The sequence below is a fragment of the Camellia sinensis genome, chromosome 7 (assembly GCF_055761805.1).
Source record: "Camellia sinensis isolate YWXY chromosome 7, ASM5576180v1, whole genome shotgun sequence".
NCBI lineage: Eukaryota > Viridiplantae > Streptophyta > Magnoliopsida > Ericales > Theaceae > Camellia > Camellia sinensis.
In genome coordinates this window covers 89,070,471-89,088,009 of record NC_138967.1, presented here as the reverse complement: position 1 = coordinate 89,088,009, position 17,539 = coordinate 89,070,471, and the positions used below count along the sequence as shown (strand labels likewise).

The following is a 17,539-nucleotide window of genomic DNA, read 5'->3' as shown; positions in this document are numbered from 1 at the left end:
AATTAATCTTCCTCCTTAACTTGCAAAAACAAACCCTTAAAAGTCAAACTAGTAACACTAATTTACATATGCAAAAACAAACCTTTAAAAGTCAAACTAGTAACACTAATTTTAATAGTGGATTAATCTTCACTGTTTAGTTTTTAATATGCAATAATGTGATAATAGAATGACAATTCAAAATATCATATTTAACTGTGTCTACTAGACTAATGGAATATAATGATTTTTTTTTATATATATATAAATAAAAGTCAAACTAGTAACACTAATTTAAATATCATTAGATCATGATAATGTATATAAGTGCCCATATAATAAATTTTACTTTCATCCAAAATGTAAAAATAAAAATAATAACTAGTTATCTCCATCCATTCAAAATGCAAAAAATAATAATAATAACTAGTTATTTTTTCCTTTTTTAAAAAAAAAGATGCGGGTTGTGGGTGGGTCGGGTTCGATCCGAACCCGATCTTTTGCGAATTTCTTGACCCGCACCCGCCCGCCTACCTACATCGAAACCGCCCAAAGCACTGCGGGTAGGGTCGGGCGGTTTGTGCGGGCGAGTGGGTTTGTTGCCCAGCCCTAGTTGACAACAAAAGTAAATGCCCTATACGCTTACAACTTTCCAAGTCAACACTTGGATACAAAGAGAGAGTACTAACTCTACACAAAATAAGCCCGTGGCTTGATATACATGTAATACAACAAAAATAAATAAAGAGTCTTCAACTCCCACAGCCATCCAAGCTAAGATCTCGGAGGCGGCATAATACCTGGACTTGAAAATGATGTCCCATATAGGGTGAGCCAACGCCCAGTAGAGATATGCTAAACATAATATGAGCAATAACTAAAATATTAGCATTTGATAAATGTTTAACTCATATAAATCAATTCATAAACCATTTCAATTACATGACAAAAGTGTCCATGTTTTATTCCATTTTCCATTCCTTATCCAATTTCTCAATTCATAATCCTGGCTCAGAACCTGGCCGTATACTTTAAATGAGAATACATCTCATATCAATAATTCATCCATTTCAACAATTCAATGAGATAACAACTCATATCAAAACACTTCCATAAGCCTCAATAGATACACATAATTGCTGTATCAAAATACATAAAAACACTTCCATACTTCACAAATGATACACAGATTTGCTGTATCAATACTTCAATAGATACACATATTTGCTATATCAATGGAGTCCATCCCCTATCTCTTCCCAAATAATATCCGGTTTAGGAGTCCATCCCCTATTTTCCCCTAAACCGTGGAGTACATCCCCTATCTCCTCCCACACAATACAATGTATATAAACATATATCATATACATAATCAATCAATACTTAAGTTTGATGTATTATTTCAACCGTCATATCCGATGACATACTCAATTGATTAGTTTCAATTTGCCTAATCATCATGCATTGTCTACAATAATCAAGACTATCCTCCACCGATAGCCCAAAACAATTATTTCTAAACAGATAATAAATGCATTCAACAGACAAGTATCAACAATTTTCGAAGGTGAGCGATCAATAATTCAAACTCCACCATTTTATTACATAATGAACCAATTTCATTATTTCGAACTCAATTTCATGATTCCATAACAATTGTCATTAATTATACTAATGACCCAAATATACCCAAACATGGCATTTTTTCCTTTTTTCTCAATAGTGATCCAAAGGTCCAAATATTATCAACAACATCAATAACCTCCTTTTTAGACCCAAAACCCATTTGTTTGAATCAAAAGAGCAAAAACCCCTCTTTCCAATATAACACATTACAAACTCTAACTGCCCAAATCAAACCATTTATACAAAAACTCAACATTTAGGTTAAAGCTCATAAAGATGAGTAGGAATCCCTACCTCAAGAGATGAAACCCAAAGGAGAAGATGAAGAAATCCCGAAATGCTCCAAATCCACAAATTCTCGGATTGATAGGAAGCCCACACCAAGCTCTACACTTTTTGTAAAGGCATAAGGGTAGGAGATCACTTTAACTAGATCAAACCCTAGAGAGAAGATAGATTCTAGAGAGAGGAGCTCTCAAAAATGGCTTTTTGAAAAGTAAAAGAGAGAAGGAAAGTGTAAAAGTGATCTAAGATCACCCAACTGCCAACTGATATACGACTAGTCCGCTCGAGCGGAGAATAGGACGCTCGGGCGTCAAACACAAAAAACTGAACCCGCTCGAGCGCAAAAATGTCCGCTCGAGCGCCAAGACACAACTGCAAAACACACTCGCTCGAGCTCGAAAGGAAAACCGCTCGAGCGTAGATTAACCCCTTCCAGTATTTTTACAGACCTTGAACACCCGCTCGAGCGCCAATAGGTCCGCTCGAGCGCGACCCGCTCGAGCGTAAGGAAATCCGCTCAAGCGTAAAAAACGCACCTGTAGAAGTTTTGCAGAGGCACAAAATGCTGAAAGTGTGTAAACTTCGCTCGAGCGGACCACCAAAAATCTGGGCAACAAGTAATGAGACTAAAGCTCAACCAACCTGTTCGAAACACACCCAATACATCCTAAAACTCAAATATATGGAATTGAAGGATGAAAACAAGACATATACAACAATCAACTCCATGGAACATAAGTCCGGATACAACAATCAATGGAGGAAGAACCACAATCGCTATAACCTCCCTCCCTTAAGGAATTTCGTCCCCGAAATTAACTACAAGTTTTTCAAAAACAAGATTTTCTCAATTCTCCACAACATTACAACTTAATATACAACAACCTGACCCATTACCGATCATTCCATCTCTATTCAAGAGGCAATTCACAATATATACTCAATATGCATCATTAGCATGCTTTCCCTTGAAATTTACCAATCTCAACACATATTCCACAATTCTATATCATATTCAAAGTTCATGATATATTTCCATTTCTACAATACATTCAATATATGCAATGTTACATTAAACTTCCATTTTAAGGCAAGTTTCCAAATACTTCCATAAATCAAAACATATACAATGTTTTACAACTTAATACATATTTAATGCTCTTAAAGTTCATCAGTATTACAAAATCCCAATATATGATTAAACATTTACAAATAAGTCCGGATATTTCTCACGGATATCCACCTCACGTTCCCAAGTGGCTTCCTCCACTCCGTGATGTTTCCACAAAACTTTTACCAGGGGAATGGTCTTACCTCGCGAGACTTGATCCCACCTATCCAAGACCCGAACCGGTCTCTCCTCATACGAGGTATCCTCGTCAACCTCCAAATCGGTCCAATCCAGCACATGGGACGGATCCGACTCATACTTCCGAAGCATACTAACATGAAACACGTAATGCACTCTAGACAACTGTGACGGCAAAGCTAAACGATAGACAACCTCGCCAATCCTCTCAAGGATCTCAAAAGGATCAATAAACTGAGGGGACAACTTCCCACTCTTCCCAAACCTCATCAAACCTCGCTAAGGTGATATTTTCAGAAAAACATGATCACCCGTCTCAAATGCTAAAGGCCTCCTCCTACGGTCGGCATAACTCTTTTGGCGACTCTGGGCTGTAACAAGCCTCCTGCGGATAAGCTCAACTTTCTCCGTCGTTTCCCTCACCAACTCCGGACCCAACAAAGGTGCATCACCCACCTCGGCCCAACAAACTGGAGACCTACACGGTCAGCCATACAAGGCCTCAAATGGTGCCCTAACGATACTCGACTGAAAACTGTTGTTGTAGGCAAACTCCACCAAGGGCAAGTACCTCTCCCATGACCCACTAAAGTCAAGAACACAACCTCGAAGCATATCCTCAAGGATCTGAATAGTACGCTCGGATTGCCCGTCAGTCTGAGGATGATAAGCCGTGCTAAAGGTCAATCCAGTGCCCAAAGCACTCTACAAGCTCTGCCACAACCTAGCAGTAAAACGAGGGTCTCTATCTGAGACGATCGACATTGGGACCCCGTGCAACCTCACTATGTCCCGAATATACAGGTCGGCAAGCTGATCTACCGAATCTCTCATGCGCATAGGGATGAAGTGCGCCGACTTAGTCAACCGATCTACAACCACCCAAATAGCATCACTACCCCGCTGAGTCTTCGGAAGACCACTTAAGCATTTGTTTCATTCTTTTAATTGAGTCGTGTCAACTTGGCAAACAACACCGAGCTTCTTTTGCTCCAAGTATTAACAAAAGTTTCGTTCCTTTTTCATTGATTCATTCTGACGTTTCGGTCCTTCTCGTGTTGTTTCATGAAAAGGCTACAGATGATTTGTCACCTTCATTGATGATTTTTCTCGCACTACTTGGGTGTATTTACTAAAAGAAAAGATTGAGTTTTTTTTCCGTGTTTTAAACCTTTCATCAGATGATTTGCACTTAATTTGGGATTGTTGTAAAAATTCGCACTCTATTCGCCTTAAAGTTTTTGGGTGTGTCTGCTTTATTCATAATCATTCCCTTGCTCGTCGTAAACTGGATCCTCGTTCTCTTAAATGTGTCTTTCTTGTGTACTCACCAACTCAAAAGGGGGTATAAGTGTTATTATTCTCCTTCACGTAAATGGTTTGTGTCCATGGATGTCACATTTTTTGAGTCCCAGTCCTACTTCTTGTCCTCTCCAATTTCCCAATTATCCTTTCAGGGGGAGCCTTGGTGTGAAGATATTCCTGGCATAGTACCTGTTTCTAAACCATTACTAGTTGTTGAGGATATATCATGTAAACCACAATGTGAACCAGCTATTGGGAATATAGAAGTTGATACACTCAAGGAGCAAGGACAAATTTATGTTAGGGACAGAAAAAGATAGAAGGTTACTGGAATCCAAGAGACCACTTCTCCTGATCTTCCACTGCCCTCTCCTTCAACTAATGAGAGTCCAGGTAACTCTGATAACCTCGAATACATAGATCTTGATATTCTTATTACCACCGGAATCTTATCTCTAAGTATCCTATTCTAATTTGTCTCTCTCAGGATGCTTTTGCCACCACTAAGTAGAAACGTGCTATGATTGAAGAGATGAAAACACTTTATAAGAATGGCACTTGGGAATTGACAGAGTTACCTAAGGGCAAACGAAATGTGAAACACAAGTGGGTGTATATTGTGAAGCACAAGACAGATGGTTTGATTGAGCGCTACAAGGTTCGGCTTGTGGCAAAGAGCTTTACTCAAACTTATGGAGTAAACTATCAAGAGACATTTGCATCAGTTGCTAAGATGAATTCAGTCAGGGTACTCCTCTCTCTAGAAGCTAATCTGGACAGGCTAATTCACCAATTTGACGTGAAGAACACTTACATAGTAATCTAGATGAATTCAACACTTTCTTACATTTTCTTATATGGACATTCCTCCTAACTTTGAATATCTTAAAACAAAAGGTAAGGTGTGTAGGCTTAGAAAATCATTATATGATCTCAAACAGTTCCCAAGGGCTTGGTTTGAGAGATTTAGGGATTGTTTGGGATTATCTAAATAAGTATACTTTTTGATTTCTTACGAAAAGATGTGCAGAAAAGTAGAGAGGTGATATTATCCAAATAAGTGCACTTATTTAGTTTATGCCAAATAGTGCCTTACTCAGGCAATGCTTGGATATGAATTCAAACAAAGTCAAGCTAATCATACTCTGTTTGTTAAACGTTCTTTACATGCTAAGACTACATCTCTCATTATATATATGGATAACATAGTACTTACAAAAGATGATGTTAAAGAAATTACTTGTTTAAAGGAATATTTGGCAAGCGAGTTTGAAATAAAAAAACTTGGGGAACTTGAAGTATTTCATATGGTATTGAGGTTGCCCAGTCCAAGGATGGAATCTTCATTTGTCAAAGGAAATATGTGCTTGATCTGTTAGAAGAAATCGGGATGCTAAGTAGTCAAGCTTGTGACACATTGCTAGAGCCAAACCGAAAACTTGGTGATGATAGTGGAGGAGTTCCTGTTGACAGGGGGAGCTATCAGAGACTAGTGGATAAGCTCATTTACCTATCACATTCACGTCTAGACATTGTTATTGCGGTTAATGTGGTCAATCAGTTCATGCATGCTCCTCATGAGGCACACCTGGCTGCAGTTATGCGAATTCTTAGATACTTAAACTTTTCGCCTGGAATGGGCCTCTATTTCTCCAAACATGATTATCTTAGTGTAGAAGCTTATAAAGATGCTGATTGGGTAGGATAGGTAACTGATAGAAGGTCTACATAGGGGTATTGTATCTTTGTTGGGGGAAATTTGGTTACTTGGAGAAGTAAAAACAGAATGTGGTAGCTAGATCTAATGCAGAAGTGGAGTTTAGAGCCATGGCACAAGGTGTGTATGAACTTTTGTGGATCGTCATTTCATCAAGGAGAAACTCACTAGTGGCACTATATGTACTCCTTTTGCGAAGTCTGGAGAACAATTGGCAAATATTCTCACCAAGGGAGTTGCAAGTAAACCGTTCCATGATATTATTAGCAAGTTAGGCATGAGAGATATTTTTTTGCACCAGCTTAAGGAGGAGTGTTAGAATAATATCTTTGTGACTGTGATTCTACTTAGTTGTCATTAGTTGTGCCTTGAGGCTTTTATTGTACATTTCATATTATTATTATTAATATATAAGAGAGTGATGGTCTCATCATTCCCTAAGTTCGATTTCTCCTAGCATTTTGCTAATAAACAGAGGATAAGAAAATCTGAATGCAAAGTATAATAAGAAAGTTTCAAATGATAACCTTTTTGGCATCAAGATCTAGAACCTCCTTTGGGATATCATTATAACCCTGTGAAAACAAGAAAATGTTCAGTCCAATTGCAAAACCAATATTCTAAGTAGTCAAATTAATTCAGGAAAAAACAATGATGGTTTGGTAATGCAATATTCATTACCTCTAGCTTCTCATCCCAATCTTTTGGCTGTCATCAACATATAGTAGAGTCATTAATAAAATAAATTAAAAAACATTGAAGACCTAATTAGTATCTAGGCAGAATAAGAAATTATCTTGCTGGCTCAGGGTCTTAGATTTTCTTTGGTGGAAAAAGGCCCCTATCAGAGTACAAACTACTAGTTTGGTTGTCCACATTGTCGGTAAGGATTTTGTAGGTAAGCATTAGGAGGACGTCAACTCGGACAGATCAAACAATAGTACCAACAATATTATTAAGTGATTCATTCCATTGTATGTAGGAATAACATGTTATTTTCAATAATATAATAGAAAGCTATAATCTATTCAAACATGCAATCTAACAATATTACCAACTACCATTCCCATACCTAATAGAATAAGAACCCTAGATCTAGATCCAGCTATGTCAAATATAAATCGACGATACAGTCTAGTAGGGTGCGATGAATACATAGCCCTTCTAAAATGATATAGAACGGAGTTGGATGGGCTTGGTCGGAGACTGATTTTCCTTGGCAATCATTTTTTTGAATTCAATTAAGGGACAACAGATGTGATTGGCTAACGTAGGGCTGACATTGTTGAGTGTGGCCAAGGGATTTGTAGGGCAATTGAGTTGTTTGGTGGAGAGATAAAATGGGTGGTGGGCCAGTTACGCAAGGCTTCTAAGAGGGCTATCGCCGTTGGACGTTTCTTGGGTGGGTGGCGGAGTATGACTGTTTGGCTTTGGTTAGAGGAGGATAGGGTTGTGATCTAGATGGTGGTGCAGATAGATGATCACCGAAATCAGATTTTCTTCCCACAATCTTCTTTTGGGGATAGATGGGAAAGGGGCTTTGTTGTTGGAAAGATTTGCTATTGGGAATGGATGGGTAAAGCGAGGGGGTGGAGTTCGTGAGAGCAAAAGGAGAGCATGGCCAATTGGAGGGGCTATGGTGATTCATGGGGCTGGTGGTTGTGATGTGGAGGTTCAGGAGGGGTCTGAGGCAACCTAGGTTTCGTTTTTGGACTCGTTCTTTGTGGGACTAGTGGGCTGGATGGGGAAAAAAGAATGGAGGTGTTACGAATGTCGAAGTAGGCAAATTGATTGTGGAAGTTCCCAAGAGGGGTGCAGGTGGTGGCGAGTGGTGGTCAATTTGTGCTTTTCGCCTTTTTGACTAGAGATGATGCTGCAAGGATTTTAACTAGTCGTTGGGTGGTTGAAGGCCGACCATTGTTGTTGGATTGGTGATTGCCAGCAGTGTTGTGTGTGAGGGGTCGTAATCCTCTACTAAAGTAGAGTAATTGGGTTCAGTTCTTGGGGCTGTCAGTTCATCTTCGAGGGGAATAGGTATTTCGGGATTGGAGATCGATACAGTGGCTTTTTAAAGGTAGATGGTGCGACATTGAATATGGAATCTATAGGGTGTGTTTGAATTAGAGTTCGTGCTTCTGCAGCTGGTGTTCCAATGGGAATCAGTGTTCGCTGGGGCCAATGGAGGTATACCTTACTTGTTTGGTCAGAAGAAGGCTCGGTGGTGGAAGAATGGAGGTTGTCGGAGGTAGGCAAGCTTCGTGGGGTGAGAATGGTCTTCAGTGATATATGATTAACGTGATTTCAGGCATGATTTCACATGGGCCTCCTCAAGTATGGAAACCAAAAGTTTTTGAGCAGAGGAGATTGCATTTGGGTAAACAAAGGGTGAGGGTTAATAAGGTTTTTGGGCCTGCTATTAATAGGCTCAAAGACTTTTCTTTGGGTCTTGTGCCAAATAGAAGTGGTTTAGGCCAAGTAAATGAAGCTGAAATGGCTATGCGAAATGTGGGCTCGATGCCTCAAGGCCTAAGAAAGCAGACTAGGTCAAACCCACCAGTGTCATATATCTTTTACTCTTTATGCCAAGGCTTGGACTCAAGTTTGGTGGGTCGGGTCATCGAGACAGGTGGACATGTGGGCAATCAGGTCGTCAATCCAGTTGAGTTTAGGGCTGATCGATTTGATGGGCCATTCTCATCGAAGAAGGCAGACCTTGTCGATTCAGTGGTCAATGTGGCTAACCAAGGATTGGATGACGATGGTGTATGTGATCATGATTGTTTGGAGGGTGCTGAGTTTCGACAAGTGGTTGAGGTGTTTCGACAAGAGGCGGAGGAGGAGGTGTTTCGGCAGGAGAAAGTGGAGAAATTTGTCTTGGGCTGATAATATCGATAGAGGGAGTTGGGTATGAGGGGCGAGAGTTGTCTTTGCTGGTGAAGCCTTTGGCAATGGTTGCTGATGATGAGTTTCAGGGTGATACTTCGTTTCAAATAGAGGAAGACATGGGCAGAGATTAACGGCTTGATAGGGAGGAGGTGCATTTGATAAAAAAGGTTTCAAAAGGAAACTATAACTAATGACAGCTAAGTAGAATCACAATCACAAAGATATTATTCTAACACAATCACAAAGATTTTATTCTAACATAAAACTGGTCTATGCAATTGGAGGATGATATATTTAAGGTTTTTTTTAATGACTCAACTGTTTATTGGTGATAGCCAAAAGATTGGGATGAGAAGCTAGAGGTAATGAATATTGCATTACCAAACCATCTTTGTTTTTTCCTGAATTCATTTGACTACTTAGAATATTGGTTTTGCAGTTGGACTGTAACATTTTCTTGTTTTCACAGGGTTATGATGATATCCCAAAGGAGGTTCTAGATCCTGATGCCAAGAAGGTTATCGTTTAAAATTTTCTTGTTATACTTTGCATTCAGATTTTCTTTTACTTTGTTTATTAGCAAAATGCTATCAAATTGGTCTATGCATTTGGAGGATGATATATTTAAGGTTGATCAACCAAAAGACTTTTTTTTTACTTTCTCTATTGGTATTATGGGTGAGTACTTCTACTTATAGTTTTTTGGAAGACCTGTGAATCCTTTCTGGATTTATGCTTTTGTTCTCAATTTAAAGCCCTCAATTCCAATCATTTTGGTAGAATCGTTACTGATTTTGTGCTTTTAGTTTTTAGAGTTTTTTAGTTTGATAGAATCCATTTTTTTTTAATAAAAAAAATCATTAAAAGAAAGCAATTGTCACAACTCAAATTCAAACATGACCATAAAAGAAAGGCTGTCAAGTTGACAGAGATGGTAATTGGAGATGTGTTATGCATGTGTATATATAGGCATGAATTTTAGTTTGATAAATTGTTTTGTGTTGACTTGGCCATGGTTTGAACTTAATTAACTACTATGGTCTATAATCAAATGTAAACTTGGAGGCCAATCATGATTTTATTTTATTAACAAGTTTTCATGGTCTGTGGTTTGCTTGATTAACATAGTCTTCCAATTGCAGCAGTAGACTACCAATTCATGGTCACTTTAGATTTTTAACCTTCTCCCTGTCCTTTCTTTATGAATCCCCTAAACCTCTCTCCCTCTCTCCTTGTTTGAGAGAAGGAACAAACAACCTTAGTTATAGGTTTCTCTAAGATTTTATTCTTCAAGTAGAATCAACATATCTCTTTCAGAGCTTGTGATGCACTCTCTCTCTCTCTCTCGTTTTCTTGTTGTTGTTGTTCCCTGAATAATTGCTTTTTAATTATTTGGTTTTATTGTGTTCACAGAGTTAGTTAATAAACAATCCTCTGGTTATATCAACTGTTAATAATTATAATTCTTATGAATGTGCCTATGTATGTTTGAGATATTTGTCTGTGTAGAAAGGTCTATAGTGTAGAATTAGGTGTTATCCCTGCTGGGCCGACTTAGTGAAATCGTTCCAAACCACCTCCTTTCAAGAACTGGATTGGCTAATAATGAGTTTGCTCAGTTCATCACTTTAGTCAAATATCTGTAATAATTTCTGCAATTGTTAGGGTTAATTTTGAAAATTTTCAAACCCTTTTATGGGTCAATAACAACAATTTTTTTTTTTTTCTGCTTTTGCAGCCTAGCATGTGAATCCAAGATTTAAACTTTAAGAAGAACCATTGAAGTTAACATTGTTGGAAGAATTGTATAAAATGGAAACTGACAATCTATACCACTCCTATAGGCATGCTCTAAGTAAATTTCTTTTGAAGTACTGGATGTTCTTTCACTACAACAAAAAACACATTTGACGACCCAAAAATTTGTCGCCAAAAGTACAAATTTCGTCGCTAAAAGAATCGATGACAAAGTACAAATTGGTCGCCAAAGCCCTGTCATTAAAAGTATTAGTGACGAAATCAGAAATTGTCATCGTATATAGACATTTAGCGACAAGCAAAATTGGTCACTAAAAATCATATATTTTGTCGCTATAAAATTACAATTTGTTGCTAAAAGGTTAAAATTTGGATTGGCTATGTAGTTTTAGCGACAAATAAATGCATCGCCAAAAGTACTATTTAACAACAAAATTAATTTGGTCGCTAAAAATCACGTTTTTAGTGATGAGTAAGTTTTGGTTGCTAAAAGTTCTTGGAATAACCACTAACTTTTAGCGACAAAAACAATATGTTGTCGCCAAATATATTAACAGCGACAAAAACACCACCTGTCACTAAAAATTCACTACACAAATTTTGATTTTAATAATTTTCCTGTTCAAAATAATCCAAAACACCTGTTTTCCTGTGCACACTATATACACAAATGTAATGTAAATAATAATACACCTGTGCAAGACATTCATACTAATTCAAAATTAATAGCTATGAAAAATCCCAATAAACATAATTACAATTCTCTGACAATCTAAAACATGCATACCAAAGTACTTACAAACTACTAACATCAAACCCATAAATACATTATCAAATCCTATGTCAAAATATTTTCAAAAACACAAAATTAAATATTTTGATGCTAAACATTTAATCCATAAATCATTTATCAAAATCCTATGTCAAAATATTTCCAAAAACACAAAATCAAATCTTCTGATGCAGCCCGAACTGTTTTCCACCATTGCCAATCTATCACATGGAAAAAGAAAAAACAAATTTTAGATTGACAAAAAAAAAGAAAAAAAAAATCGATATGAATTTCACAATTTTGATTTTAATTTTGTAACGGGAAGTCCAATCGGATGCTGTTTGCTCATACAAGTCTATTTAGGCTTGAACAAGTTGCCCGTGCCAAGTTTCGGCGGTTTCAGTGGTCATTTTGCAATTTCGGCCCCTGAACGGGCCTTTTAAGTCTTATGTTTTACATTTTTTCTTGTAATTTTCTAACTGGAAATCCAATCGAGGTCCCGTTTGTTCCTACAAGTCTATTTAAGTTTGAACAAGCTGTCCATGCCAAGTTTTGGTGGTTTCAGTGGTCATTTCGCACTACAGCCCTCGAACATGCCTTTTAAGTTTGTTTTACAATTTTCCTTCTAATTTTCTAACAAGAGATTCAATAGAGGTCCTGTTTGTTCCTACAAGTCTATTTAGGCTTCAAAAGGCTGTCCGTGCCAAGTTTCGGTGGTCATTTCGAAATTTCGGCCCTCGAACGGGCATTTTAAGTCTTGTGTTTTACATTTTTTCTTGCAATTTTCTAACCGGAAATCCAATCGAGGTCCCGTTTGTTCCTACAAGTCTATTTAGGTTTGAACAAGCTGTCCGTGCTAAGTTTCAGTGATTTCGGTGGTCATTTCGCAATTTCGGCCCCCGAACGGGACTTCTAAGTCTTGTATTTTACAATTTTCTTTCTAATTTTCAAACCGGGGATCCAATCAAGGTCCCGTTTGTTTCTACAAGTCTATTTAGGCTTGAACAAGCCGTCCGTGCCAAGTTTCGGTGGTTTCAGTGGTCATTTCGCAATTTCAGCCCCTGAACGAACATTTTAAGTCTTGTGTTTTACAATTTTCCTTCTAATTTTCGAACCGAAGATCCAATCGAGGTCCCGTTTGTTCCTACAAGTCTATTTAGGCTTGAACAAGCTGTCCGTGCCAAGTTTCGGTGGTCATTTCGCAATTTCGACTCCCGAACGAGCATTTTAAGTCTTGTGTTTTACAATCTTCCTTCAAATTTTCTAACCGGGGATCCAATCGAGGTCCCATTTGTTCCTACAAGTCTATTTAGGCTTGAAAAAGCTGTCCGTGCCAAGTTTCGGTGGTCATTTCACAATTTTGGCCACCGAACGGGCCTTTTTGGTCTTATGTTTTATAATTTTCCTTTTAATTTTCTAACCGGAGATCCAATAGAGGTCCCGTTTGTTCCTACAAGTCTATTTAGGCTTCAAAAGGCTATCCGTGCCAAGTTTCGGTGGTTTCAGTGATCATTTCAAAATTTCGGCCCCTGAACGGGCCTTTTAAGCCTTGTGTTTTACATTTTTCCGTATAATTTTTTAACCGGAAATGCAATCAAGGTCCCGTTTGTTCCTACAAGTCTGTTTTAGATTGAAAAAGCTGTCCGTGCCAAGTTTCGGTGGTCGTTTCGCAATTTCGGCCCCCGAGCGGGCCTTTTTAGTCTTGTGTTTTACAACTTTCCTTCTCATTTTCTAACCAGAGATCCAATAGAAATCTGTTTGTTCCTACAAGTCTATTTAGGCTTCAAAAGGTTGTCCGTGCCAAGTTTCGGTGGTCATTTCGAAATTTCGGCCCCCAAACGGGCCTTTTAAGTCTTGTGTTTTACATTTTTCCTTGTAATTTTCTAACTGGAAATCCAATCAAGGTCCCCTTTTTTTCTACAAGTCTATTTAAGTTTGAACAAGCTGTCCGTGCCGAGTTTTGGTGGTTTCGGTGGTCATTTCGCAATTTCAGCCCTCGAACACGCCTTTTAAGTCTTGTGTTTTACAATTTTCCTTCTAATTTTCTAACCGGAGATCCAATACAGGTCCCGTTTGTTCCTACAAGTCTATTTAGGCTTCAAAAGGCTGTCCGTGCCAAGTTTCGGTGGTCATTTCGAAATTTCGGCCCTCGAACGGCCATTTTAAGTCTTGTGTTTTACATTTTTTCTTGTAATTTTCTAACCAGAAATCCAATCGAGGTCCCGTTTGTTCCTACAAGTCTATTTAGGTTTGAACAAGCTGTCCGTGCCAAGTTTCGGTGGTTTCGGTGGTCATTTCGCAATTTCGGCCTCCGAACGGGCATTTTAAGTCTTGTGTTTTACAATTTTCCTTCTAATTTTCTAACCGGGGATCCAATCAAGGTCCCGTTTGTTCCTACAAGTCTATTTAGGCTTGAACAAGCTGTCTGTGCCAAGTTTCGGTGGTTTCAGTGGTCATTTCGCAATTTCGGCCGCTGAACGGGCATTTTAAATCTTGTGTTTTACAATTTTTCTTCTAATTTTCTAACCGGAGATCCAATCGAGGTCCCATTTGTTCCTACAAGTCTATTTAGGCTTGAACAAGCTGTCCGTGCCTAGTTTCGGTGGTCATTTCGCAATTTCGGCCCCCGAATGGGCATTTTAAGTCTTGTGTTTTACAATTTTCCTTCTAATTTTCTCACCGGAGATCCAATCGAGGTCCCGTATGTTCCTACAAGTCTATTTAGGCTTGAACAAGCTGTCTGTGCTAAGTTTCGGTAGTTTCGGTGGTCATTTCGCAATTTCAGCCCCCGAACAGGCCTTTTTAGTCTTGTGTTTTATAATTTTCCTTCTAATTTTCTAACCGGAGATCCAATCGAGGTCCCGTTTGTTCCTACAAGTCTATTTAGGCTTGAATAAGCTGTCCGTGCCTAGTTTCGGTGGTCATTTCGCAATTTCGGCCCCCGAATGGGCATTTTAAGTCTTGCGTTTTACAATTTTCCTTCTAATTTTCTCACCAGGGATCCAATCGAGGTCCCGTTTGTTCCTACAAGTCTATTTAGACTTGAACAAGCTGTCTGTGCCAAGTTTCGGTAGTTTCGGTGGTCATTTCGCAATTTCAGACCCCGAACGGGCCTTTTTAGTCTTGTGTTTTACAATTTTCCTTTTAATTTTCTAACCGGAGATCCAATAGAGGTCCTGTTTGTTCCCACAAGCCTATTTAGGCTTTAAAAGGCTATCCGTGCGAAGTTTCAGTGGTTTCAGTGATCATTTCGAAATTTCGGCCCCTAAACAGGCCTTTTAAGCCTTGTGTTTTACATTTTTCCTTATAATTTTTTAACCGGAAATGCAATCAAGGTCCCGTTTGTTCCTACAAGTCTGTTTAGGCTTGAAAAAGCTGTCCGTGCCAAGTTTCGGTGGTCATTTTGCAATTTCGGCCCCTGAGCGGGCCTTTTTAGTCTCGTGTTTTACAGCTTTCCTTCTAATTTTCTAACCGGAGATCCAATAGAGGTCCGTTTGTTCCTACAAGTCTATTTAGGCTTCAAAAGGTTGTCCGTGCCAAGTTTCGGTGGTTTTGGTGGTCATTTCGAAATTTCGGCCCCCAAACGGGTCTTTTTAGCCTTGTGTTTTACATTTTTCCTTCTAATTTTTTAATCGGAAATGCAATCGAGGTCCTAGTTTGTTCCTACAAGTCTATTTAGGCTTGAAAAAGCTGTCCGTGCCAAGTTTCGGTAGTTTCAGTGGTCATTTCGCAATTTCGGCCCCCGAACGGGCCTTTTTAGTCTTGTGTTTTACAACTTTCCTTCTAATTTTCTAACCAGAGATCCAATACATATCCCGTTATTTCCTACAAGTCTATTTAGGCTTCAAAAGGCTGTCCGTGCCAAGTTTCGGTGGTTTCGGTGGTCATTTCAAAATTTTGGCCCCTAAACAGGCATTTTAAGTCTTGTGTTTTACAATTTTCCTTCTAATTTTCTAACCGGAGATCCAATAGAGGTCCTGTTTATTCCTACAAGTCTATTTACTAACATCGCAGCACAGCCTTACTATGATTAAAATAAGTGATTAAAATATGAGATTTCTCATATATAGTTCTAAGAGCATACCAACATCAACATAGATCCTCTTTGCTGCAGCCTTGATCTGTTATGTAGATGGAAAAAAGATAACAAGAAAATGCAATAGGTTGTCAAGTTTTTGTACAATAAGAATATGAAAGCGAAGCTAAGTTTCTAACTACCTAATTAAAAAGTGAAGCTAAGAGGCATGTCAACCAAAGTTGAGTTCAACCATCCATACCTTGAGTTCAAAAGTTTCTTTAGAAACTGTAGATGGAAAACTATTAAGAGGCATGTCAACCAAAGTTGTTAACCCACCTAGGGCAAACAAAAAATTGAAGACAGCAGTTAAGAGAAATAGCTTGAAGAAGAAAATTCTGCAAGTGAGAAAATGGGTAAAGTTCAACTTTGCGTGAGTATTTTTAACGCTGACGGATCCTCTTGCAGTGCTTTTATGAACTATTACAACAAAACATAAATAATAAACTAAATTTTAATTTTATTTTTATTTTTACGATTAATTATAACTTCAAAGAAGCATTTCTTACCCTTGACATTAAAGCAAAATCAAGTAAAATTAGAGTATCTTCACAAAAGAAACCAAGACACCACACAGCAAATACCATAAATTATATCAGGAAGTGGAACCAAAACCATAAGGACAATAATATGCAAAAAGTCACAAGTCAGCTGAACTGATAAAACAGAAAACCAGTAAGAAAAAGAACAATTTGCAACCCAGGCATCACATCTTTATAGTTATATTTGTTTTACTAACACAAAGATACGAGAGAAAACAACAAATGAAGCTTCAGGTGCATTTGTGCTAATGCCAAATACTAACGCACCCAAAGAAGGCTTCAAAATAATTTGGAAGGCATACAACATGCAGTGGAATTCAAAAGAAAAATTACAAGTCAACAGGATAAATGTTAAATAAGACCTGGAAGAAGGTAATGAAGATAGAAGTGGAGCTGAATGAAAGGAAAGTATATCTAATATTCAAATAAATAATACTACAAAGGGGGAATAGCCAATAAGAAAGTGCACAGGATCTGCCACATTCTGGTTTTAAGAAACTTACATTCAGATTCTTCCTCACTTTCATCATCACTCTCAACTTCCCATTCAGTAGATACATCGTCAGAATCTGCTGCATTGATGAAACTGAAACTAGTAAAAAAATGATTAACAGTAGAGCTAAGAGGCAAGGACACAAGGACAAACAAAGACAGGATAAAACATGTGACACGCCAACATGGATATTTCATAAAATGCAAGACATGAGACCAAATACCTTAGTAGCTCACATGGAGTCTCTTGCCATAGAGAATAAGAAATTGGTTAGCATCGCTGTCAACCAATGAACTTGAAAGAGCACATCCTATCCATTAAGAATGCCATTTTTAAATACCAAATGAAATCCAACAAGAAATAGATTCATATCGAATAGTGTTACAAATATCTAGATGCACAAGAGTCAAAAAAAGAGCTCATCTCTAGTAGATATCATGCCCGTCTGTAATAACCTAAAACCTGCCCACATCTTATTTACCACCTGCACACATTAAACTAACATTTATATCTCAAGATTGTTGACACAGATTTAATCAATCAATCAACCAAACAGAGGAAGAAACACAAACAGGACAGCCAAAGGCCTCATTTTAAAAGACAACAGATCCAAAGATCAAAAATCTGAAGAGACCATGTCACAAACAGATCTGGGTAACCCATTTTTGGGCCCCACAAAAATGGATGACCCAAATCTATTCAACACTTACAAGAGCTAAGTACAAACAAAACAATTCTAAAATCCCCAAATCCCTCTCTGAGACCTTGCCACAAGCAAGTCCAGTGCATAAC

The 17,539-nt window shown here is 38.1% G+C and overlaps 1 protein-coding gene across 1 annotated transcript in view; it reads right to left on the bottom strand.

Moving 5' to 3' along the window:
- LOC114318999 (uncharacterized) overlaps positions 1-15,982 on the bottom strand; it is a 109,843-nt gene extending 93,861 nt beyond the window's left edge. Inside the window, exons 1-2 of the mRNA XM_082878559.1 lie at positions 15,915-15,982; positions 15,722-15,758 (exon numbers count right to left, since the gene is read on the bottom strand). The gene's annotated coding sequence lies outside the window, so the exon portion shown is untranslated. The remainder of the gene's footprint in view (positions 1-15,721; positions 15,759-15,914) is intronic.
- Between the last annotated feature and the right edge of the window lie 1,557 nt (positions 15,983-17,539).